Here is a 25,180-nt window from a genome sequence, read left to right as displayed (position 1 = left end):
CACTTGCCGTTAACTAGAGAAAGCCCTCGCACGAACCGAAGACCCAACACAGCCAAAAATAATTAAATAAATAAATAAAGTAGCTAAAAAAAAAAAAAAAGAAAGTGACAAACCTAATTTCTGAACATCTCAATGTCTAGAACTGCTGCTGCCATCTTGGTTCCAGCCTGAGCAGGAAGCAAGCACTAAAAAGGCCAGAGCGGAGAGATGGAAAAACCTCTGCGTCCAAGGTCAACAACCCAAATGGAAAGTGAGCAAAGTAGGTGAAGACAAAGTTCACAGAAAAGGAAAAACAAGTAAGTAGCCCTTAAGCATAGGAAAAAATGCTCAATTTCACTCATAGTAAGAGCGATTAAAATTGAAATAACACTGTTACACCACTTTTCACCTATCAGATTGGCAAAAATCCAAATGTTTGACAATACATTCTGTTGGTAGGGCTGTGAGGAAGCAGGGACTCTCATGCATGAAGGGCAAAATGGCACAGTCTCCTATGTCAGGGAAGGAGTGAACAAAGGAACACGTGAACTGAGGTCTTTATGTCCTCACTGAGATGCTGTATCAGCTTACCTGGAAACCACCCTCTCGTGGGACTTCCTATTAAATGACACAATAAATGTCCTCACTGATTAAACCAGCTTGAGTAGGGTTTCTGTTACCTATAGCCAAAAATACCCCAAATGATGCCCTGCCCCCCACCCTGAGCCCAGGAGCAAAGTTATTCTGTCCAGAAGCCAGATCACAGAGTCTAATTGGGTCATTCAGGGACTAGCCAAATCCAAACAGGTACAGGTCCAAATGCTGAGGTCATCAATGACAGCAAAATCCCTCCCAGAGAAAGGGCCACAAGCTGTTCCAAAAGCAGTGGGTGAGCAACTGCCTAGGGTAATATACAATCCTTATAGTCATGAGAAGGGGCTGCATCCTGAGTGGTTAAAAGGCCTGGTGGAATCCAATGTAGAGGTGATCCTAAAAAGTTGGAACTTGGGGTGATAAGATGACTGCCTTGGGCTTTCTTGACCTGATGTCTTCAGCTATTTGGTTCATCTGATTGTCTTTATTTGAATTTCTTATTCACTGAGCAACTTTCTAGTTCCTGAAGATTTCCAAACTGTGTGGCAATTCTATACCCTACTAAAATGAATCAATTAGCATTCTCTTTGTCTTTTGAAAAATTACTAGTGAAGAATGGACAGACCCAGTGGAATCTCTCAATCCTCGCACCCAACATTCCTCACTAATGACCTTCCTGGTCTGAGATGTGGTTAAAACAGTTGACTTCTGCCCTCAAGCTACACCACTTCATGTATTGCATTTCATAACCCCTGACCTCTATACTGAACCCAATGACTGGAGCAAACTTCCAGGCTATTCACAGTCAGAGTGCATGGCTACCACCTGTAGTGTACTACAGCCCCATCCATGTATAGGCCTGCATCAGTCCTGCCCAAGTGTTCGCTGCCATGAGAGTGAGAATACCTGGCTTCTGGGATTGGGAGACTTCATGACTCTGGGGATCCAAAAAACTTGGTTGGCTCTCTTCTAAGACAGAGGCAGGACAAAGGCATAATCAGTAGAACCTCACCGAGGTTGTACTGGCAAGGGGTACTCTGATGCCCCCAGGTATAGCCTTGGGTCGGCTAGAGGCAGTAAGAGGTGTACATGTGGGCCAGGTATCCCTGGTAGTGGTTCATGTTTGACCATGTGGCAACCCAATGATAGGAGCAGGAGGGTGGGAAGGAGTGTGGGGTCTTTGGCAAGGGTGGAACAGTGAGAGGAGGTGCCAGGTAGGCCACCATGCCTTGGAGGCATAATGGTTGTATCTCCAAAGTTGTGTAGATGCTGGCCTCCTTCTTGACAACTATCCAGCCCCAGAAGGCCTCAGTCTTCGGGCCTGGCATTCTTCAAGACTCCTCTCAGACCATATTTCCAGCAAGTGTCCTGCCATCAGCCTTCCACCCACTCTGATTACTGCTCTCAGCACATGTATGTTTAGTTTATACCCTGCTGTTAATTTGTGATTGTTTGCAAGTTGTGTCATGTGTGTATATCCTGTCTAAGGTGGACACAGCCCCTGAGATCAGGATCTGTCTTGTAGTTTTTTTTCTCAATCTCCATCGTCCTCCTCCACAAACACTACCACCAGCAATAACAATGAGCACCTAATACAGGGCATTACGTATTGTAGACAAAAATGCTTGTAAATAAGTTAATATCACCAGTGCTCAGAGGTGTGCCCCCATTGCAGACAAACACTATGCAGGTGAAAAGCTGAGTTTTCAAAGCTGAGAAATGTGTAGAGAGGAGCTCTTTACTCTCACAGTTTATTTTATGGACGAGGTATCCACTTGCCCTGACAGGGCTGTGAGAATCACAAAAGAAGTGGAAGGCATGTTCCATAACCTCACGGAACATATTAACCTGGGAAGACTCTTCATAGAACTGGAAAATACCGAAAACAACAATTTTCAGACATCCCATCCTCCTGCTTTAGCAGATAAACATAAAAGAAATTAGAGTCAGAAAAATTTGCTTTGGCGTTGGAAAATCTGAAATAGCTTTTTCTAGAAGTCTTACTATGAGTTTCCTTGAGATATCAACCTAACTTATGTGATTTGTGTTCTCAGCTTTTCAGAAATGTATTTCCTTTTTTAAAACTTCCCTAAAGTAAAGTAAAGGTGTAAATATGTCGTAGTCCGGGAAGACCAAGGTGCTGGCTGTCTCCTGGCCACGAGGGGGCATGGTGTCCCTAGTTCTGAGCTCAGGAGCCGACTCTGGTGACCCCAGCTGTGCCCAGGCTCAGCCTAGCTGGGACTTCAAGCCCCTCCCTGTAGCCCAGGTCAGGGGCTCAATGGACACCAGACCTTTTCTCCTCTTTGGGCAGCTCCTGCAACGGGTACGTCTGGGGTGCAGAAGGCGACGAGCAGTCAGGCTGGGAGGAGGTCATGTTTAAATTACAGACTGGGCAGGAGTGATGTGCTGGCAGCTTCACCCAGGAGCCAGAAGGGCGGTGGTGTCTGGGGCATGACCTTGGGTAGCTGGGGTGCTGGTTAGGGTGTTGGGCAGAGCCTGGCTGGCGAGTCTGAGAGAGCATGGGTGTGGCAACCACAACAGAGGTGGGGGCCACACGGGGCCTGTGAGATCCACTGTCCTGCCCGGCCAGCTCCTCCGAGCCCTGCCAGAATTGGGACTGTGTGGTGTGGCCCAGGCCAAGTCCACACTTTTCAGCAAGGTCCTCTGTGGTCTGGCTTCAATCTGCCTTCCTCAACATTGCCTTCTCTAAAAGTAGCTCTTCTCCTGCCGAGCTGAATGACCTGCTCTTCCCCCAAATGACTTGCACTTTACTTCACTCACGTATTCATTCACTTATGCATACCATGCAATAAACATGTATTGAGGAACTTCCCTGGTGGTCCAGCAGTTAAGACTCCGTGCTCCCAGTGCAGGGGACCCGGGTTCCATCCCTGGTCAGGGAGCTAGATCCCGCATGCCGCAACTCAAAAAAAAAAAAAAGATCCCACGTGCTGCAGCTAAGACCTGGCGCAGCCAAATAAATAAATAAATATTAGAAACAAAAACAGGGACTTCCCTCGTGGTCCAGTGGTAAAAAAATCTGCCTTCCAATGCAGGGGACGCGGGTTCAATCCCTGGTCAGGGAACTAAGAGCCCACATGCCATGGGGCAACTAAGCCTGCACGACACAACTACAGAGCCCACGCGCTCTGGAGCCCATGCGCCACAACTAGAGAGAGAAAGCCCACACGCCACAACTAGAGAGAAGCCCGAAAAGATCCTGCATGCCTCAATGAAGACCCTGTGTGCCACAACTAAGATCTGACACAGCCAAAAACATAAAGAACATAAAGAAAATAAATAAAATAATTTTTTTTAAAAAAGGTAGGATCTTTACATGTATTACCTCATTTATTCCTATTTTTTAAAAAAAAACAGGACTTCCCTGGTGGCTCAGTGGTTAAGAATCTGCCTGCCAACGCAGGGGACGTGGATTCGAGCCCTGGTCTGGGAAGATCCCACGTGCCGCTGAGCAACTAAGCCCGTGTGCCACAGCTACTGAGCCTGTGCTGTATAGCCCGTGAGCCACAACTACTGAGCCCGCGTGCCACAACTACTGAAGCCTGCACGCCTAGAGCCCGTGCTCCACAACAAGAGAAGCTACCGCATTGAGAAGCCCGTGCACTGCAATGAAGAGTAGCCCCCGTTCGCACCTAGAGAAACCCCACGCGCAGCAACAAAGACCCAACGCAGCCAAAAATAAATAAATTTATTAAAACAAACAAAAAAACAAAAACAAAAAACAAAACGTACTGAGTGCCCGCTGTAGCCAGGCACCATGGAGATACAAGACAATGTGCCTTCACGGACAAGAGTCTTATGCCTCCATATCTTTATTCATGCTTTTCTCCCCCTCACTCTCTGCCTGGCCAGATTTTACCATCCCTCAGTGACTTCCTCCAACCTCCCCAGCTCCAGGAAGTCCTTTCTGATTACTCCAAAGTGAGGAAAAGTACTTAGTCTGTCCATTCACTGTTATATCCTGAATGCCTAATACTGTCCCTGGCATAAGTAAGGGCTCAGTAAATGTTTGTTGATTTGAATGAATCAGGTAATCTTGTTTGTCTCTGCCTTCACAGCCCAGATTGCCTAAAACTTTCACTTGGCAAGTCATCAAGTCCTGCCTGTGATATCTCTCCTACTGAACTGCTGTGTTTATTACCACACAATGCTTGGTGGCTGAGTTAGGCAGGGCTCTTAACTCACAAGGTATGGGAAGGAACGTATTGGCTCATTGAAACACACCACCAGCAGATGGGCAGGAAGGGTTGAGCCTGCCTTAGGGATGACAGGAATCTGAGATTATCATGTCAGGACACCCTGCTACTCATCATGGCTTCTCTCTTTGAGGTCTTCATCCCCTGTTTTTTGCAAACAGGCTTTCTGCATCCAGAAAATCGCTGTCATTGGTCCGGATTTATATCCTTCGAGTTCACCAATCCAAGAGGAACAGGATTTTCCTCTCCAGCTCCAATTTTGAAATCCTGGTAAAAGCTCTGATAGCCTTGTTTTTCTGGATCACACCCTTCTCCTGGACCAGTCACTGTGACCAGGGGCAGCCTGGTCTAGACTGATTGGCAGCCCTTACATGAATGGCTGAGTTGGACCAGAGAAAGAGCAGTTTATCCCCCAAAAGATGATTGAGAGAAACAGGCATGGTCCTTGGGAAGAGCTGGGACCACCACCTTGATGTGTATCTACAACAGTGGTGTTGCCTGTGTTTTCATGTATATTCCCTGTTATTGGGGGTAAGAAGCATTTACTCATAACAAGAACTTGAAAAATATTGGCTGATTTATAGGAAAAGGAGTTTAGTGTTTTGTCTTGTGTTTGGCTGAAATCCCTGGTGGATCTTCCCTGGTACTTTGCATGAGCCTACAACTGTCCGTCTTGTTGCCACTGCTGTGGGTGGTGTCGTCTGTCCCAGGGTGTGGAACTAGAGAGAATCCTGGTAGCCATGTTATGACTTGAGCTGTCACTTCTGTTTTTCCTTCTGAGAAAACCTTCTAAGCCCAGCAGTGTGCGTAATACTGGCTTTTTGTCTCAAATGGGGAATGGCTCTAAGACTGGTTTTTCTATTTGTGTTTCTTTGTTTATTTTGATAGAAAGCAAAGACGGCAATTTTGTAAAATGGCACCTTCCTTGAAAGGTCTCAGGAATGGGGCCTTTTCAAAAGATGAGGCATGCCTCTCAGGAGAGCATCAGGATTTCAACAGCCCTATTGCGTAATGTCATTGTACCTATTTCTTTGATGAGGAAACTGAGGCTCAGTGGTGGTAACATGCCAAGGTCACAGAGTTATGGGAAGTGGGGAGGAGGACAGAAAGACTTGTCTGGATGGAGAGCCATGCGCCAGAGGCTTTGCATATCTCAAATCATTTAATCGGCACTGCAGTCCTCTGAGATCAGAATAAGATGACAAGCTTGGAAATTTTTAAATACCTTGCCGAAGGTCATAGAGGCAAATAGGGCTGGGATTCATTGATTCCAAAGCCCATACTGTTTTCACTTCCTTATACTGTGTGACCTTGCACAGGTCACTTTATCTCCATGTGCCTCCATTTCATAATCTGTAGTATGTAGATGATAATAGTACATGCCTCGTGGGTTTGTTGTGAGGGTTAAATGAAATGTCTCTTGCACATAGTAAGTGGACCTATTGTTGTTGTTATTATATCATGAGACCTCCCTCCCGGTCACAAGTCAGGCCACTCCCTGTTGCAGAAGAACCAGATCCCACGGGAGCCCCTTCCTGGCCCTGGTGCTCCTGAGGCCCAGCTGCAGGTGCCTGAGAAAGTCTGCAACGGGAATAAAGGGAACAAAGCCTCCAGGTGCTGGTTGATGCTTTGTCTGGCTGCAGGCCCATTTCCTGCTCAATCAGGTTGCTCTTGGCTGGCTGAGCTCCTGGAGTTGACCACCGCCCCCCTCCACTGCCAGCTGAGGGCTGAGCACTGGGCCTAGTGATGCAGGACGAGGCCCAGCTGGGCTATGCCCTTCCTTTCTGGAGCCCAGCCCTGGGATCTCACTGGCTGAAGCTGGAAGCCTTGGGGCACTGGGCCCATCTTCCAGCTCTGCGGCCTCAGTGAACCCCCTCCCATCCTCCATTGGTGGGGTGGCCCTGGGGGGAGAGGCTGGGCCTCAGGGACCAGGATCAGAGACCTGGGCTTGAATGCCAGCCCCAGGAAGGGAGCAGTGGGGCCCCCTAGGCAAGTGGCCTTTCTCTCTGCCTCTCAGTTTTCCTAGTATGTAGGTTTAGGAGGTTGGCTGGTTCCTGGATAAAGCCCTTGAAAGCCCTAAAAATTTCTTGGGGCCCCCAACATGGCATGTAAGAGATGGAACTTCCAACCCTATGCAGGCTGATCTTAGTTCAACACAAACTAGATCATGTCTCACTAGCCTCTCCTGAAAACCCACTGCAAGCCCTGGCCCGCTGCCCTGCCTGCCCTCTCCCCCTACAGCTCCAAACCACCAGCTTCTCGAAGTTCCTTGAACAGGAATTTATTCCTGCCTCGGGGCTCTTGCACTAGCTGTCCTTTTGCACTGGAACACTTCGCGCTCCAGGTCTTCTCGTGGCTGTCCTTGTCACTCACGTCCTAGTTCTCAGGTGCCACCTCCTCCGGGAAGCCTTCTTTGGTCACCCCCTCATCTAGCCCCATCCCTCCTTAACAGCCTCATCCTGTTTCATTTCACTCAGAGCACTCACCTCTCTCTGAAGCTACCTTGTTTTTATTTGTCTCCCTTCCTATTGTCTGTCTCTCTGCGGGAATCTAAGCTCCATGAGGAAAGGGCCTTGCCTGCCTTTCCTTCTGCTGCCTCCGCAGCTCCAGTGCAATCCCTGGATCTCAGGGGCTCTCTCAAGATGGCCCCTTCTGTAAGACCCACTTTTAAAATTTTTTTTTTTTTAATTTTTGGCCACGCTGCGCGGCATACGGGATCTTAGTTCCCCAACCAGGGATCGAACCCTAACCCCCTGCAGTGGAAGCACAGAGTCTTAACCACTAGACCGCCAGGAAGGTTCCTGTAAGACCCACTTTTGAACGAGGGTCTTGGTGGCCATTCCCTTCACGTCTCTCCGCTCTGGGCAGTGGACCGGAGCTACAGTGAGGCAGCTTTGCAGGTGTGAAGTCACTTTAGGTTTCCAAAACACTTTCACACGCGGTGCCTTATTTAAACTTCATGTCACACCTACCTGTAAGACAGGTAGGGCAAGATCAGAAGCCCCGTTTTATAGATGAGAAAATCGAGGCTCCCAGAGGCTTAAGGAACTTGCCTAAAGTCATATGCATCATAGGTGCTGAACCAGGACTAGACACTTAGGAAGCTCTTTCCAGGACTCCAAGCCAGACATGAGAATGCCTTAAAAGAGAAAAACCCACATTCCAAACCCATTTTTCCATTAGGTCATGTTACAGATGCGCAGATATTCAGAATTATTGCGTGAGGGGGTAGTACTCTGATCTCCGAGGTTCTTTTCTGCTTGGTTTTTCTTTTTTTTTCTCATTTTATTTTATTAAAAAAAATTTTTTTATTGAAGTATAGTTGATTCTAAGTTTTTCTAGAACTCTATGATATATGTGTTACCCTTAAGTCATATTCAGGGAAACTCTAAAATTTGCCCTTTTTCTTGGCTGAGAAACCCCAGTTTCTTCCCTGCTCTTTAGTAGTGCCTCTAAATAGTACCTAGTACCTAGTGCTTAGTGTGTAAGTACATAGTACTTCGTACTCTGCATAGTCGTATGTTACACCCAGTTTCACATATATTCAACTGCAGATGAGGCTCAGAGAGACAAAGGGACTTGCCCACCAGGAAAGTGGCAAAGGCAGGTCTAGAACTCAGCTGTAGAACCAGCTGGCCTGACTCCCAGCAGGGTGTCCTGCCCACCGTGCTCATCTGCATGTGAATTCACTTCCAGCTGCACGGAAGATGGAGTTCTTCAAGGCATAAATGGTTCAAATCCTAAGGCCATCTTTAGATGCCTTTATTAAGCTCATTAAGAGTTTATTAAAGTCCTGCCATGGCCTTCTGCTAGATCTTGCAGCAAGAGAGGGAGGAGATGAGAGGCTTCCAGCTGCATCCTTACGATGGAATACACGGCAGCTCCTCCAAAGGAGGGCTATACTGATTGGTAACTTGATTTGTATGTGCCTATGTGGCCTTGCAGGCGTACATAGAGTCAGTTTGGAAAGATGTACTTCAAAATGTCAATAGTGCGACTTCCCTCGTGGTCCAGTGGTTAAGAATCTGCCTTCCAATGCAAGGGACGCGGGTTCAATCCCTGATCGGGGAACTAAGATCCCACATTCCATGGGACAACTAAGCCCGCGCGCCACAAATAGAGAGAAGCCCGTGCGTCGCAATGAAAGATCCCGAGTGCCGCAACTAACACCCAATGCAGTCAAAAATAAATAAAAATAAATAAACATTAAAAAAAGAAAAGAAGAGAAACCAAAATGTCAATAGTGGACTCTCTGGGGATGGCCTGCTGGGTGATTTCCACACTCTTTTTATGCTTTTTGGTATTGTCTGAGGAAGCGTTTCCTTTATAATCAGAAATAATAATAATAAAGCTGTTTTCATCTTAAAAAGGAATTGAGAAAAGCCATTGAAGAGAAAGGAATGGGAAGAGCTCTTGATAGGCACGTGACCAATGTTTTCGGTCAAATCACTCTGGGAATGGAATGCAGGAAAACCTGTGTCAGCCACTATCGGACCCTCTACTTGGGGGCCATTCAAAATACGAATGTAATAAGGAGTAATTAGACATCTTCCTATGAATGAGGCCAGCACTTATAATCTTCTTGGCACTCTCTTTGAACAGCTCTCATCTTTCTCAGACTCCAAACGATTAATGTCACAGCCCTTCCCAAAGATTGTGTAGTGGTACTCGGAAGAAAACTGAGAAGTGAGAGGACTTGTTTATGGATAATTGTCTGAGTGAGTCAGAACTCAGTCAGAGAGCTCTGGAGTTTCCAGGCCGTTAACTTATCTGCTTGAACCTATGAGTCAGGATCAGTCCAGCCCAAGTTGCATGTGTACGTGCTTCCCTTCCCTGCTCTCCCAGGCCAGCTCCCAGCCTTCACACATGCACACGCACAGGCTCTCACCAGACTCTGCATCCGTACATCCTGAGAAGGGTGCAGGCACCCTTGGCTTATTCATCTCTCTCTAGGAGGTGCCCACAGCCCTCTTGAGTGCTGAGCTCAGGCTGTAAACTAACGACAAGATATGAACCAAAAAGGGAAAGTAAATAGTAGTCCTTCCTTTCCCAGAAATGTTTTAACAGCCTAGCCGTAGCTTAGAGCATGTATTTTGTGAATAACCAAAAACAACCTATATGTCTGTCAATAGTGGTCAGTTGTAAAACATTATGGTATATTCAGAGAATAGAATACTATGCAGCTGTTAAAAAGAATGAAGTAGGGACTTCCCTGGTGGTCCAGTGGTTAAGACTGTGTGCTTCCACTGCAAGGGGCCCCGGTTCGATCCCTGGTTGGGGAACTAAGATCCTGCGTGTCGCTGTGCGGCCAAAAAAAAAAAAAAGGAATGAAGTAGACTTAGGTAAAGTGATGTAGGAAATGGTTAGTTTTAAGAATAAGAGGGAAGTTTCATAGCAGGGTGTATTATGTTCCCAATTGTGTGAATGTGTATTATGACTTTTTTTTTTTTTAATATTTATTTATTTGGCTGCGCTGGTCTTAATTGCGGCGTGCGAGATCTTTTTTTTTTTAACATCTTTATTGGAGTATTGCTTTACAATGTTGTGCTAGTTTCTGTTGTATAACAAAATGAATCTGCTATACGCATACATATATCCGCATATCCCCTCCCTCTTGCGTCTCCCTCCCACCCTCCCTATCCCACCCCTCTAGGTGGTCACAAAGCATGGAGCTGATCTCCCTGTGCTATGTGGCTGCTTCCCACTAGCTATCTATTTTACATTTGGTAGTGCATATATGTCCATGCCACTCTCTCACTTTGTCACAGCTTACCCTTCCCCCTCCCCGTGTCCTCAAGTCCATTCTCTACATCTGCATCTTTATTCCTGTCCTAGCCCTAAGTTCTTCAGAACCTTTTTTTTTTTTAGATTCCATATATATGTGTTAGCATACGGTATTTGTTTTTCTCTTTCTGACTTACTTCACTCTGTGTGACAGACTCTAGGTCCATCCACCTCACTACAAATAACTCAGTTTCGTTTCTTTTTATGGCTGAGTAATATTCCATTGTATATATGTGCCACATCTTCTTTATCCATTCATCTGTCGATGGACACTTAGGTTGCTTCCATGACCTGGCTATTGTAAATAGTGCTCATGCGAGATCTTTAGTTGTGGCATGTAGGATCTTTTAGTTGCGGCATGCAAACTCTTAGTTGTGGCATGTGGGATCTAGTTCCCTGACCAGGGATGGAACCCGGGCCCCCTGCATTGGGAGCATGGAATCTTAGCCACTGGACCACCAGGGAAGTCCCACGACTCTTATTTTTAAAATTATAAACGGATATCTTCTCAAAGGATAAAAACTACAGAAAAATTTAGACTAAGACATGAAACTCCCCATTGCCACTTGCAGCAGTCAGGATAGGCTAGGTTATGATGTGGTAACAAACATCTCTGGCTTAAAACAACCAAGATTTCTTTCTTGCCCATGCTTAAATTCCCAACGTGGCTTGCATAGGCTCAGCACTTTGTAGTCAGCACCTTAGTCATCATTAAACTCTTATGATGCCACCATCCCAACGTGAGGCTTCAGGGCTCACCACTGCAAGGGAAGAATGCATGAGAACTGCACACTGGTTCTTGAATGCCTCCCCCAGAAGGGACACGTGTCACTTTTCCTCACATTTCATTGGCCAGAGCAAGTCACGTGGCTACACCTAACTTCCAGACAGTATGGAAGTATAGTCCTCCTATGTATCCAGAAAAAGAAAGGAGCTGGAAATATTGGTGAGCCCTGGTAATGTCTACCACCCACCCCAAACCAGCTGCATCCTTCCAAGCCTTCGTGTTTACATTGATATACATAGTAGTTCTACAGTAATTTAAAAATAAAACACAGGTTTGTTAGTCATACAGACCTAGCTTTGAATCCCAAGTAGGTTATTCACCTGCTGGGTTCCCTTAGACAAGATGCTTGATCTGCCGAAGACTCAGTTTTCTCACCTGTACCTGCTTCCTGGGCCAATGCAGGCATGAAATGTAGTAGTATAAATGAAACCTTTAATAAACAGTAGCTTACAAAAATAGTGATGTCTAACTAGGAAATAAAGAGTACTTGAGGGTGGTTGTTTAGAGGGCTGGAGGTGGGGTGTACAAAGAAATATGGGAAAAGAAAGCCCATTTCCATCTATCAGAGTTTTTTTGGGGGGGCCACGTCCTGCGGCATGCAGAATCTTTGTTCCCCGACCAGGGATCAAATCCATGCCCCCTGCACTGGGAGCACAGGAGTCTTAACCACTGGATCACCAGGGAAGTCCCTATCAGAGTTTTCTAGGGCAATATCTGGACCAGTTTTTCGTGTATCCCATGGCCCCAGCTGTGCTGTGGGCTGGGAGAGAGGAGCATCTTATTGGCCCCAGCAGTAGCTGCCTGGTGAGATGCAGCAGTGGATCAGGTGCAAAACAGCTGCCCTGCATCAACCAGCCCTGTTCAGTCGATCTGGGCTCTGCTTCTTCCCACCCTTGTCTTCCCAAAGCTGAGTGTGCTGTTGAAGAGAATAGCTTTCTAGTTAAAGAAGGACCAGCCTTCATATATAAATATGTTGTTTGAAGAAATAACAATCATCACAGCTTTTCTAGAGGATAATCTGGCAGCATGTATCAGAAGCCTTAAAAATACACAGACACTTTAATCCAACAGTCCACAGTGAGGAATTTATCCTAAGAAAATAACAGAACAAGTGAATAAAGATGGATTTTTATTGCTCATAATGAAAAATTGAAAACCTAAATGTCTAGACATAGGGGATTAAACAAACTATAGAATGCTTCATTTATCCAGCTATATCTAGACATGAAAGGATGTCTATTGTCCACTGAAAAGTTATATGGAAAAGAGCAATATGTATATAAAAGTGTAGATAGATAGATGATAGATAGATAGGTAGATAGATAGATAGATCTCCTCTGATCTCATTGTTGAAAAAGTATATAGTGAATTCCCTGGTGGTCCAGTGGTTAGGGACTCTGCACTTACACTGCCAAGGGCCCAGGTTCAATCCCTGGTTGGGGAAGATCCCACAGGCCGCACTGCATGGCTAAAAAAAAAAAAAAACGTATACAAATATATACCTTATATATGCTTTGACATTGCAAAAGGATAAATGCCAGAATATTAGCAGTTATTTCCTCCAGGGGGTGGGAATATGAATTTTTGTTTGTTTGTGCAAAGAACATGATTAAGTAATAAAAGACAAAGTTATTTAACTGTGTCTCTTTTTTTTAAATTAATTAATTAATTTATCTTGGGCTTCATTGGGTCTTCGCTGCTGCGCGAGGGCTTTTGCTAGTTGTGGCGAGTGGGGTGTGGTGGTACTCTTTGTTGCGTTGCGTGGGCTTCTCATTGCGGTGGCTTCTCTTGTTGCGGAGCACGGGCTGTAGCGCGCAGGCTCAGTAGTTGTGGCGCACGGGCTTAGTTGCTCCATGACATGTGGGATCTTCCCGGACCAGGGCTCAAGCCCGTGTCCCCTGCATTGGCAGGGGGATTCTTAACCACTGCGCCACCAGGGAAGTCCCTATTTAACTGTGTCTTCAGCAACTTTTCATTATCAATCAGTGCTTAAGGTACTCTGCTCACCTCTGGAGGGGACTGGGCCCTTGGCTGGGAGTCGGAAAACCTTGGTTTGTGCTGTGTGTGACCTTGGGCAAGCTACCTGGGGTGGGAGGTATTTGTACAAACTTTTTACAAATAGATACAGACACATAGAAAGGACCCACATTGTGCCCGAGATCCCACAGCTCAGGGCACCTGAACTGGATTCTGAACCGAGGTTTCCCGATACTGGGTTAGGATATTCTTACACTACCTTACAGCCACCCCTCTCTGAGCCTCATCTCTAAGATGACAGGGTCAGAATACAGTCCCTTCCAGCTGAAAAGATTTAATGTCCACACGAAGTTGCCCCTCCCCCCCATTCCTCGTGCATCACGGGCCCAAGCAGTTGGTATGCGTTCCCTATTTGTCAGATGCCAGCCTTCCCCAGGGGAAGGGACTCCAGGCTGGGGGTTGGAGAGTTCTGGCCTGCCCAGGGCCATCTAGAGGGGGGCGGGGGTGGATGTACTCTTTGGCCAGGCATCTGGCTGGCTGCCTACAGAGCCAGGCGAGAATTGCCCATGAGGGCTGGCTGGGGGCCGAGAACTTGTTGTCTTTCCCTTTAAACAGACACAGGCTGTCTGTTGAGATTCTGGAAACATCTGACCTTTTGCAGAGCATCTCAAGAGTCGTCATGGAGGGCTGGAGAGAGGTCCTTCGCTTTCTGTAAATGCTTTAACCCTTTCCACACAACACTTAACAATAATAACAACAAAAAAGATCAGTTGCCGGCGAGGAACTAGAAAGATTTGTTGGGCCTGTTTCCTTTGGGTTGTCTGGGGGGGTTAAGTCATGCCTGGGGGCAGAGAAGAGACTTTTAACCCAGACATCTCCTGCATCGCTTTCTCAGCTCCTGGTCTTGGGGGCCAGAGCCTAGAGGGAGGTGAGGGGCTAAAAGGAGAACAAAGAGGGCCTGGGACTTCAGGGCAGAAGCAGGAACTGCTCCTTGACTGACTGAGCAATGTATTCCTTCATACTTCTTACAAAGGTTTACATTTGTTTACAAATAGGGCACCTGCTGTGTACCAGGCACTGTGTGAGGCAACACAATGGCAGCACAAGGGCAAGCAAACCCAGACAGAAATGTCCCATGCCTTCGTGGAAGGCTTATTTTCTGGGGGAGTAGGCTGTGATAAAATAATCATAAGCACAATGTCAAATAGCAATAGGGTTAAGTGCTGGGAAGGAGACAAGCCGAGCTGAGAGTGTCTGATGGTGGGGATAGAGTTTAGGAAGGTCAGAGGAGGCTTTCCCAAGGAGACCTTGAGCAGGGGTCTAAAGCTTCTCTGCTTGGGACTTCCCTGGCTGTCCAGTGGTTAAGACTCCACACTTGCAGTGCAGGGGACCTGGGTTTGATCCCTGGTCGGGGAACTAAGATCCCACATGCCACGCGGTACAGCAACAAAATAAATAAATAAATAAATTCCCACTAAAAAAATAAGTAAAAAATAAAATAAAGCTTTCCTGCTTGAAGATTGAGCACAATATCTGCATGCAGCACTCAGAAGTGCATGTGAAAGTCTGAGAAGTGGTGCTAAGGGTTGAACTAGGAGTCACCAGTCTCTGTACAGCTTAAAACTGGAGGAGAACCTTCCAGGTAAGAGCCCTGGGGTGGGAGGGAGCAGACAGCAGGATGGGAGTCAAAGGCTATTTGTGTGCGTATGTACAGTGGATCCTTGAACAATAACAAGGGTTTGAAATGCGCGGTTCCGCTTCTATGCAGATATTTTTCAATACATATGTACTACACGGTCTGCATTGGTTGAATCTGCGGATGCAGAACCATGGATACGGAGGGCCAACTGTAAAGGAGGGTTTTGGACGGCTCGGGTGGGCACCCCCAACCCCCATGTTGTTCAAGGGTAATATTTTTTTTAAGTGGGAGAGACTTGGGCACCTTTAAAAGATTTTAGGAGTAAACCAGTGGAGAGGGAGGGAGTGGAGAGGAAGTACAGTGAGGGGATAGACGGAGGAGGAGCAGTTCCTACAGTGTAGGTTTCTCAGCTTCGAATGCAAGCTGGCATCACCTGGGGAGCTTAGAAAATGCTGACGTCTGGGCCCTCCCATAGAGGCTCTGATTCAAATGATCCGCAGGTGCAGCCAGCTTCCCCAAGTGACTCCAATGTGCAACCACGGGGAGGGGGGGTGACACCACTACTGTGCTGGAAAGAAGTCTAGGAGGTGGAGGGCGATGATGGAAGGTCCTCAGATTTAGACGTATGATGTTATTACCAAATGTATTTGTACCTATAGCCATTGTATTTGTGTGGGTATGTTAAAAAGCACTAATTTGTTGTGTTGAAACATTTAAAATAACTGCATTGGTTGTAACCTGGTTTTGGCATGCTCTCTACCTAGCACAAGACTACCACCCTTTTCCTGAAAGTAGCCTGGGTCTCTCTCAATGCAATTAGGAAAAAGATAAGGGAGACCCCATCCGATGACTTCTATTCTGTATGTGAAGTAAAGGGAGGGTGTTGGAAGCTTGGGGAGAAGGTTGAAGAGAGTTGTTACAGAGAATGGTACAGAGAGGTGACCACAGAAATGAGTAAGACAGCCAGGTGGTGGTGAGGGTCCATCTGATGACCTGGACTTTGCAGTGGAACCTTCTGCCCTGAGTAACACTCCCCAGTCACTGCTCAGGAAGAAGCACTGAGAAGGTGGATCACAGAGCTCATCCATGGCTTTTGCCAGACAGTGAAAATATAGCAGCAATAGAGTTTAGGGAATTGAGACAATAACGCTGTTGCAATGGTGAATCGTGGACTCTAAGTTGGGTAAGGAGGGAATGAAGAAAGGGGAAAGAGAAATGGGATGGATCAGGAGAAGGTAGAGATGCTGGTGAGGTCCAAGAAGGGTCAGAGGGAGTCTGTTAAACTAGAAAGCTGGAAGGAAAAGAGACTGTGCCAGAGAGAGGGATGCCTGAACTGAGGACCTTGGTAATGGAGCCAATTACTGGCAGTAAATGGGAGTGGTGGCTGAGGTGAGTGGGGGAGGGCACTGGAGATCTGAGAAACCAGATTTAGGACATGTCTTCCACATGGATGCTGAAGTCATTAAGGACAATGACAGGACTTTAGGTGAAGAGAAGGATGGGGAGCCACGTGCCAAAGTCTCCAGTGACTACAGGGGAGTGGCCAGGAGGTGGGTGGGCAACCTCAGGGCATTTACCAGAGGATGGAAGAGTGTGGTTCAGGAGAGGCATGGGGATATGATCATGAAATGTGTGGATGGAGCCTCACGTCCCAGGAGACCTGGGAGAGGTAGGGGAGGGGTGCAGGATGGAGGACAGCCAAGAAGTGCAGGGTATTATGGGAGATGCCAGTGAGGTAGAGAAAAAACTCAGTGAGGTAAAGGTTTTAAGAATATGGCAGTTGTTCTCAAAGTTTGCTTTCTCCACCTGCAGCAGTGGCATCATCTCATCACTTGGGAACTTATTAGATATGTAAATTTTGGGGTCCCACCTGAATCAGCTGGGTGGGGCCCAGAAATCTGTGCTTTAAAAAAAAAAAATTTATTGAAGTATAGTTGATTTACAATGTTGTGTTAATTTCTTCTGTACAGCAAAGTGACTCGGTTATACACATATATACATTCTTTTTTCATATTCTTTTCCATTATGGTTTATCATAGGATACTGAATATAGTTCCCTGTGCTGTACAGTAGGACCTTGTTGTTTATCCATCATATATATAATAGTTTGCATCTGCTAATCCCAAACTCCCAATCCTTCCCTCCCCCACCCCCCTTCCCCCTTAGCAACCACAAGTCTGTTCTCTATGTCTGTGAGTCTGCTTCTGTTTCATAGATATGTTCATTTGTGTCGTATTTTAGATTCCATATATAAGTGACATCATATGGTATTTGTCTTTCTCTTTCTGACTTACTTCACTTAGTATGATAATCTCTAGGTCCATCCATGTTGCTTCAAATTGCATTATTTCATTCTTTTTTATGGCTGAGTAATATTCATATATATATATATATATATATATAAAATATATATATATATATATATAATATATATATCTCCACATCTTTTTTATCCATCCGTCAATGGACATTTAGGTTATTTCCATGTCTTGACTCTTGTAAATAGTGCTGCTATGAACATAAGGGTGCATGTGTCTCTTCAAATTATAGCTTTGTCTGAGTATATGCCCAGGAGTGGGAAGCAATCTGTGCTTTTAACAAGCTTTTTGGTGATTTTTATACATGTTCAAGTTTGAGACCCACAGGAATATGGTATTGGGAAAAGTGATTCACTTTATGGAAAAAAAAAGAACTGAATCTCATGAAATCTAACATCACATGAAAAAGTGGACTCCATATGGATTAAAGACCTAAATGTGTCCAGAAAACTATGAAGTTAATAATGTAGGGCTTCCCTGGTGGCGCAGTGGATAAGAATCTGCCTGCCAATGCAGGGGACTTAGGTTCCATCCCTGGTCCGGGAGGATCCCACGTGCCGCGGAGGAACTAAGCCCATGCAGCACAACTACTGAGCCTGCGCTCTAGAGCCTTCAAGCCACAACTACTGAGCCCACATGCCTAGAGCCTCTGCTCTGCAACAAGAGAAGCCACTGCAAGAAGCCCGCGAACCGAAATGAAGAGTAGCCCCCGCGCACTGCAACTAGAGAAAGCCCGCCTGCAGCAACGAATACCCAATGCAGCCAAAATTAATAAATTTTTAAAAATCTTTTTAAAATTAAAAAAAAAAAATGTAAAATGTTAAAGATGTTAAAGAATATCTTTGTGGCCTTGGGGCAGGAATTAACTTTTTTTTTTATATATATAAATTTATTTATTTATTTTTGGCTGTGTTGGGTCTTTGTTGCTGCTTGCGGGCTTTCTCTAGTTGCGGTGAGCGGGGGCTACTCTTGGTTGTGGTGTGCGGGCTTCTCATTGCAGTGGCTTCTCTTGCAGAGCACGAGCTCTAGGCATGCGGGCTTCAGTAGTTGTGGCACACGGGCTCAGTAGTTGTGGCTCACAAGCTCTAGAGTGCAGGCTCAGTAGTTGTGGCGCACGGGCTTAGTTGCTCCGCGGCATGTGGGATCTTCCCGGACCAGGGCTCGAACCTGTGTCCCCTGCATTGGCAGGCGGATTCTTAACCACTGCGCCACCAGGGAAGCCCTACAATACATCTTGCAAGAAGGCATATGAACAAAAGCATAAATTAAACACCTTAAAATGGTAGCCTGTGGGGGGAGGGGTGGAAGGAAGTGGAAAGATAAAAGGAAATGAACAGCCACATTAATCAGGGACCCTGTGCAGACCATGGTGATAACATGCTGTGAACTGAGAAGGTGATTAACTCAAGCCTCTCTGCACCTGAGGTCCCACAGCCAGGAAAGGGGGTGGGTGGAGGGGGATCAATAACGTTAAAGATAAGGCCTTTTTTCAGTACATTAAAGATGTTTCTCTTTTTTTCAATAAAAGGCTGGAAGAAGGTTGGAGGAGGAGGACAGGCAGGAAAAGGAGGTGGGCAGAAAGGGCAGAAAAAAGAGGAGGGAGAAGAAAGAAAAGATGGAGAGAAAGAAGGGGGGGCGGGTCATGGACGTGGACGGCATTCTTTCCTGGGGGCTCTGGGCTGGACTGGAGACGGAAAGGGTCAGGGTTGCCTAAAGCCCTATGGAGCTCTGAGGCCCCACGGGGGAGGCCTATATTTCAGAAGCTCCTCTGAACAACCCGGGCTCAGCAGGACACGATGTGCTCCGTGTGCAGGAAACTCAGCAGTGCTGATTTTTGCATATCTTCCTGTCCCCCCCACCAATCCAGTAGTGTGTGGAAGGCAGAGTTAATAAAGTGATTGGACTATTTTTAAAGCCATTTGCACAAATAAAGTGCACCACCTTAGCTGTAAGCACAGCGACCACCAATTGGAGATTGTGAGTAGGAAGGAAGAATACAAAGAACAAAAGGTAATGAAGAAGTATGTAAAGCCTTATTGATAAGGATGCTCGTCTGGACATTACTTATGATAATGAAAAATTAGTAAAATAAGTTAAATGTCCAATAGTAGAGACTTGGTTAAAAATGTATGCCACATTCATACAATAGAATACAGTAAAAATGAAGGTATGAGAGAATTTTTGATGTTACAGAAAAATGTCTGTGATATATTGCTGTCCTAGGGAAAAGTCACAAAGAGTATGCACTGAATAATCTTTTTTTCCAAAAAATGTAAATGTATAACTGCATAGAAAAGAGACGGGAGTATCTTCACCAAAATATTAACAGCAGTAGACTTAAGATCCGTGCACTTTACAGCATGTAAATTGTATCTCAAAAAAAAGTTTTAGAAAATATCAACACTAGTGGTCTCTGGGTAGGGTGATATTTTTCATTGTGTTTATGAAAAAACTTTATGGTAGTAAATATGTGGTCACTTTTGTAGACAGACAACAGAATAACCACTTCTTTCTATGTGTGGGAGAGCATTCTGTGGGGAGTCTGGCAGTCCCTTACCCCCACTCTGTCTAGAGGAGAGGCAGCAGAGAAATGGCGGGCACTTAAGCCTAGCCTGGCCTGGGAAGAGCCTGGCACTTGGCCTCTGTTTTCACCAGCCCGTTGACCAGCCAGCTCTGGCCAGCTCAGCCACTTACACGCCCAGAACTAGTTGTTTCAGGAACTGCCCTGAGAGCTGCTGTTGCTTTCCTGGAAGATAGGAGAGCCAGGAGGCAAGGGCTGGAGAGGGACGAGCCAAGGTCACTTGATAAACGCTAGACACTGTTTACAACCATATCTCTCACCCCTCCTGCACATCTCCTCGTCTCATTTCACTCCCACAGCGCGGCCCAGGGCAGGTTAAGGGATGCGGTGAGCAGCATTTCCCCCCGGCGGAGACGTGGGTGGTTTCGTGGCGGGTGGCTCTGCGGCTCGGCTCTCCCTTGCCTCTTACTGCAAACAATGCTACCATTATTGAGAGCTGACCATGTGCCAGGTGTGTGCCTACATAATTGCAATTTCTCACAACCCTGTGAGGTCCCTACTGTTCTGAGGCCTACTTTCCAGATGAAGAACTCGAGGCTCAGAGAGGTTAAGAAACTCGCCCTAGGTAACACAGCCAGGTGGGTGGTAATAGATCGGTGTCAGTAAATTGGCTTTACTATGCATGCGCAGGTAAGGGGAACCAAGTTTGGTTCAGCAACAGATCTAGGGTAACAACCCGGCCCTCCGGATTCCAGCTAGCGAGATTGCCCCCTGCAGGGCCTAAGTCAGGCCAGGCAGAGGCTCCCAAGGTCAGGGAGGGGGCGGCCCCATAGGCCCCACGGCCTAAGGGAGCCGCCGAGCCGTCGCGAGGACAAGTCCCGACTAGGACTAGTAGCGAGCCTAGTGTCGCCATCAACGCCCGGGGGCAGAGGCGGGGGACTGCTGGACAGCGGGCGAGCCCCGGAGGGCGCCTCTGGACAATTCCATCAACACAGGCGGGGCGGGGCTTGGCGGCAGCCCTGCATTTCCGGGGACGCAGCGCCGGATCGAGGGTATTCGCGGGGACATCCCGGATCCCCAGGGAGTCGGGCCGGCCTGGAAGCAGGGAGGAGTCTGGGGACACTCTGAGAAGGGCTGCGCCGCCGCGCAGAGGTGACCCTGTTGTGGGCGGTGGTTGCGCGCGGGCCGTGAAACTCAGGTAGGCGCAGAGCACAGCACGGTCGGGAGCCGCGGCCCCTGGAGGAGGCGGAGGGAGCGGAGGCCACCCCGAGGCAGCCGCCGCCCCTGCCCCCCACCTCCCGCCGGGCCCCTCTCCCAAGAGGGCGCCACCTGCACGCTCTGATGGGCACCGGCGCCCGCCACTGAGGGAGCCTGTTGTCATGGCAGCGCAGGAGGCTGGGCCCACGTTCCCATGGCCACCCGGGGCCTCTGAGCCAAACCTGCAGCTGAGAGGCAGTAAATCCTGGCCCTGGAGGGAGATCATTTGGAATTTGGGAAAGGCCTGGGTCCCTCCTCAGAATGGTCTGGGTACGACCTTTGAGTCAGGCTCTTTGTCATAGCTTCTACTCTCTGAGCGACAAAGTGGACATAGGGGTTAGGAGGGAAAGGAAATTGGGGTCCTGGAAATGAGGCTGCTCTAGTGGCCTCCCTGGAGCCATTCTGGTCTGGCAAAAAGACTCAGGGGCCCTGGGTCACCTGGGTAAGGTCGTCAACCTCTGCTCACATTTCCTGACCTGTAATGTGAGTATGTCATTTGGTTTATGAATCACAGGTTTCTTGTAAGGGTCGAATGCCATAAGGACAGGGAAGCACACAATCCAAAAAAAAATTTTTTTCTCTGTAGATGGTTTAGCACTGGAAGAGATTTAGAAATCCAGCCGGTCCCACCCCCTTATTACCATAGGAGAAAATGGATCCAGAGAAGTTAAATTACTTCCCAAGATGACAGTGAGTTGGGAAGGTCAGGATTTGAACCCAGTCTCCTGACTTCCAGGCTGTGACTGTTTCCTCTGGTGGTTATTATTACTGAAGCTCAGGGAAATCTGCGGTATGTCTCCTTGCAACCCGGGGCTCAAACTTTTGGTGACAGGTGATCTAAAGATATGGACATTGGCAGCAGGTGAACCAAAGATGGGAAATGGAGGCTGGCACCTTGAGGAGAGCTGAAAGAGCCTCTCTCTCTGGTGCATAGGTCCTATGCCTTGGGGCTCTTGCTTTAATGTCGTATCTGACAGGATTGCCCTAAATTAATCCCCAGGAGCCAAGCATTCAACAGCTTTCCCAAATGCCATCTCTTCTGAAGCCAACAAATCTGTTGAGACTGTGTGAGCAGGAAATCCTTTGGCTGCCCTAAAGCAGGGAAGTGGGACTTCCCACATCAGTGAGGTGCCTTTCCTTTGAACAGGTTAAGAGGAAGGTGGACAAAGAGATCCAGGGAGGAACACTTGAATTAATCATTTGGAAATGATTTGAGACAGTCAACTAGAACAGAAAACTCATTTATTCATTTAGTAAACATTTACTGGGTGCCTGCTATTTCCAAACATTTACTGGGGCTGGAGATTAAAAACCTGAGTTAGGCAGGTCTGGTCCCTGCACTCAAGGAGCTTTTGGAAGAGATGGGAAGAGAGGGATGTGATGTGTAAATGAGTATTTCACTATAGCATCATGAGTGACTTGATGGAAATCTGAGCAGAGTACCGAGGGAGCTCAGAGGAGCAACACTGGAAATCAGTTGAAAACAGCATGATTCTAGCCTGTGAAGCCTGGGAGCACTTCTGGTGCTCTGCCAGGTTGGCCTTTTGTTGGAGACAAAGAAATAAGTGAGTGAAAGTGTCTACAGAAATGTGGACAGGGGTGGGTATTCTCTGGAAAGAAGAGTTTAAGGAATCTTGATGAACTGGAAGCTCTGTGAAGGCAGAACCATGTCAGTTTCCTTCAGCTTCAGTGATGCTTAGAAGGCAGCAAGTGCACAAGAACTATTTGTTGAGTGAGTGAAAGAAGGAAGGGAAGAAGCGGAGAGGGAGAGAGGGAGGAAAGAACAGCAGCTTACATTATCAAGAGGAGGATGGCTATAACTTGAGACAAAACCCTGGTTGAAATTCTAACTATATGTAGAGCATCTACATGGGGTTCTGGATTCAGATCCAGTTTCTGGTCCTAGTCCTAACTTACCACTTATGTGACCTTAGCAAGTCCCTGAACCTCTCTATGCCCCATTTCTCATCTGTAAAGTGGTAGTATCATAATTCCTGTTTCATCCTGTTGTGAGAAATAAATGACTGGTTGTAAAAAACTCAGCACAGTGGCTTGCTTATAGTAAGTGCGCAATAAATGTTAGCCTTATAAATGTCAACTTTGCTTTAGGTGGAATAGTTTGCCAAATAATTCATGTCAAGGTTATATAACTACTCCTAAATGAGGTATAATTTCTTTTTACCTGATAAAGGCTAATTCTGAAAGTTCCCTTTGTCTTCAGACTAACACACCTCAAAGAAATTATTCTTTGCTTTTTTTTTTTTCGCGGGGAGGAGGGCAACAATCTTTTTGAAATCAGTTGAAAGCTCAGATCCCTCTCATCAGAAGTGGCATATCATTCTTGGGGTTCACAGCTCACTGAAGCTGACCCTGGTGGTTAAGGGGTTCCCTGCTCTGTTCCACTGCTCACAGGCTGTAAGGAAAGAGCTAAGGCTCTTAGATAAAGAGTTTGAGAGGAGCAAGGCGGGTCTGCTCCCTTTCAGGGGGCTTGTGGGGTTCCTGTGGACTGGGTGGGTCTGGCCCCAGGTCCAGGCCCCTTAGAGCCCCCTCCTTGGCTAGAGCCAAGCTGGGCCCACTCAGAGCCTCGTGGCATCCTCCAGCCTGACACTCAGCACATAAATGGTGCTGTCAGGCGTCCCAGGAATCTCAGGCCTAGGTAGCTGGTATGTAAGATCCCTGTCCAAGCATGGATCTTTGGTGCCTCCCTCACATTGGCTTTCTGCGAGCGTTGTCTCCTGGTGCCATTGTTTTAGGGTGGCAAGTGGGCACAACACCAGGGTAATGCATTCCTCCCTCCATCCTATCAAAGCAGTCTTTGGAGCCACAGGAAATCAATGGAACCCACCTGTTCAATCCCCAACCTGATGGGCTCACCTGTCTAGGCCCACTCTCCGCAGGCAGTGCTGGAACCAAGAGCAAGGCTCTCTGGGGGAAAGAGTCGTAGCCACCAGGTAACCTAAGGTGACTGGGAAACTGCAGAAGTCAGAGAGCCCCTCTTCTTTGGGAGGGGAGAGCCTTGGTCCTCTGGAAAGGAAGCTTAGTTCCCTGGGGTGGAGGAAGGGCCTTGGCTGGGTCTTCTTTCCCTTCATGTAGCAATGGCCAGGGGTCTAGGGCTCAGAGTAGGATTTAAGGAAGAAGAACTTGGGGGCAAATGGAGAGGTAGATTCCTGGTTTCTTGAGATCTTGGGAATGGAGGGGCCTCAGGTCTGATAAGCCAAACTAGAAACCAGACTGTGTCCTAGACCCTTATGCTTCTCGCTCCCCATCCTTACCTGGCCTAGAACATCTACCTCCCACCTGTGAGTGGCTGCAGTGGTTTCAGGGGAAAGAGAGTCTCTGAGCAGTAATTGTGCCCCTGCGGGATGACAGTTGCCAAACATCAGCGAGGCCAGTTACCCAGGGTCTCCAGGCCCCTTTGGGGAGCAGGCCTGTGGGCACAGGCAGACAGGCCCTCCTGAACTTTTCTTGGGGGCAGGGACATGACAGTGGCAACTTTGTGTTCTACCGTGTCGAGGCAGGGACAGGCTGAACCCTGCTGGTTGCACCACAGCCCTGTGGGGTAGGGGGATCCCCTCCCAGGGAGTGGCCAGCTCAGGCCCCAACAGGCCCCAGCAGGGGTGGCGCTGGGGAGGGCGGCAGGCTCTTCACCACAGCGGGCGCACCTGGGGCCTGGGCTGGGCGGGCCGGTTCCTTCTCCCTGTAAGAGTTGCAGCCTCAGCACTAGGTTTGTAGGAGGCGGCTGAACCTGAGCGGAGAGCCCAGAAGGGGGTCCTCTGGGTTGGGCATCTAGGATGGTCATGGCCACTTTTAGGTAATGAGGTGAACCGATAATATAATGTGCGTTCACCACAGGCCAGCGCTGCCAGTCACCTTACGTGCACTGTCTCATCAGCTCTCCTAAGAGCCCAGGCAGTACTGTTAGCGTTCCCATCTCACAGATGAGGAAGCTGAGGCTCGGAGAGATCGTATGGCTTGCTCACAGTCCCCAGAGTAATGGACGGTGCTGAGATTCTCCTTATGGAAGAACTGGTGTGTTCTTCCCCTGGATTTTTTTTTCTTTTTTAGTTTTTGGCCACACCCCACGGCATGTGGGATCTTATTTTCCCC

At 47.5% G+C, this 25,180-nt stretch overlaps 1 non-coding gene and 1 pseudogene across 1 annotated transcript; both read left to right on the top strand.

The window, feature by feature from the left end:
- LOC118891347 overlaps nt 1–3,987 on the top strand; it is a 30,079-nt pseudogene extending 26,092 nt beyond the window's left edge.
- An 8,744-nt stretch (nt 3,988–12,731) lies between these two features.
- TRNAV-UAC lies at nt 12,732–12,805 on the top strand. The gene has a single exon. It is a non-coding gene; the product is annotated as a tRNA-Val (tRNA).
- Nucleotides 12,806–25,180: the final 12,375 nt, after the last annotated feature.

This window comes from Balaenoptera musculus, chromosome 2 (genome assembly GCF_009873245.2).
Source record: "Balaenoptera musculus isolate JJ_BM4_2016_0621 chromosome 2, mBalMus1.pri.v3, whole genome shotgun sequence".
Lineage (NCBI taxonomy): Eukaryota > Metazoa > Chordata > Mammalia > Artiodactyla > Balaenopteridae > Balaenoptera > Balaenoptera musculus.
The sequence above is the reverse complement of the archived record's forward strand: the minus strand, read 5'-3'. Positions and strand labels throughout refer to the sequence as shown.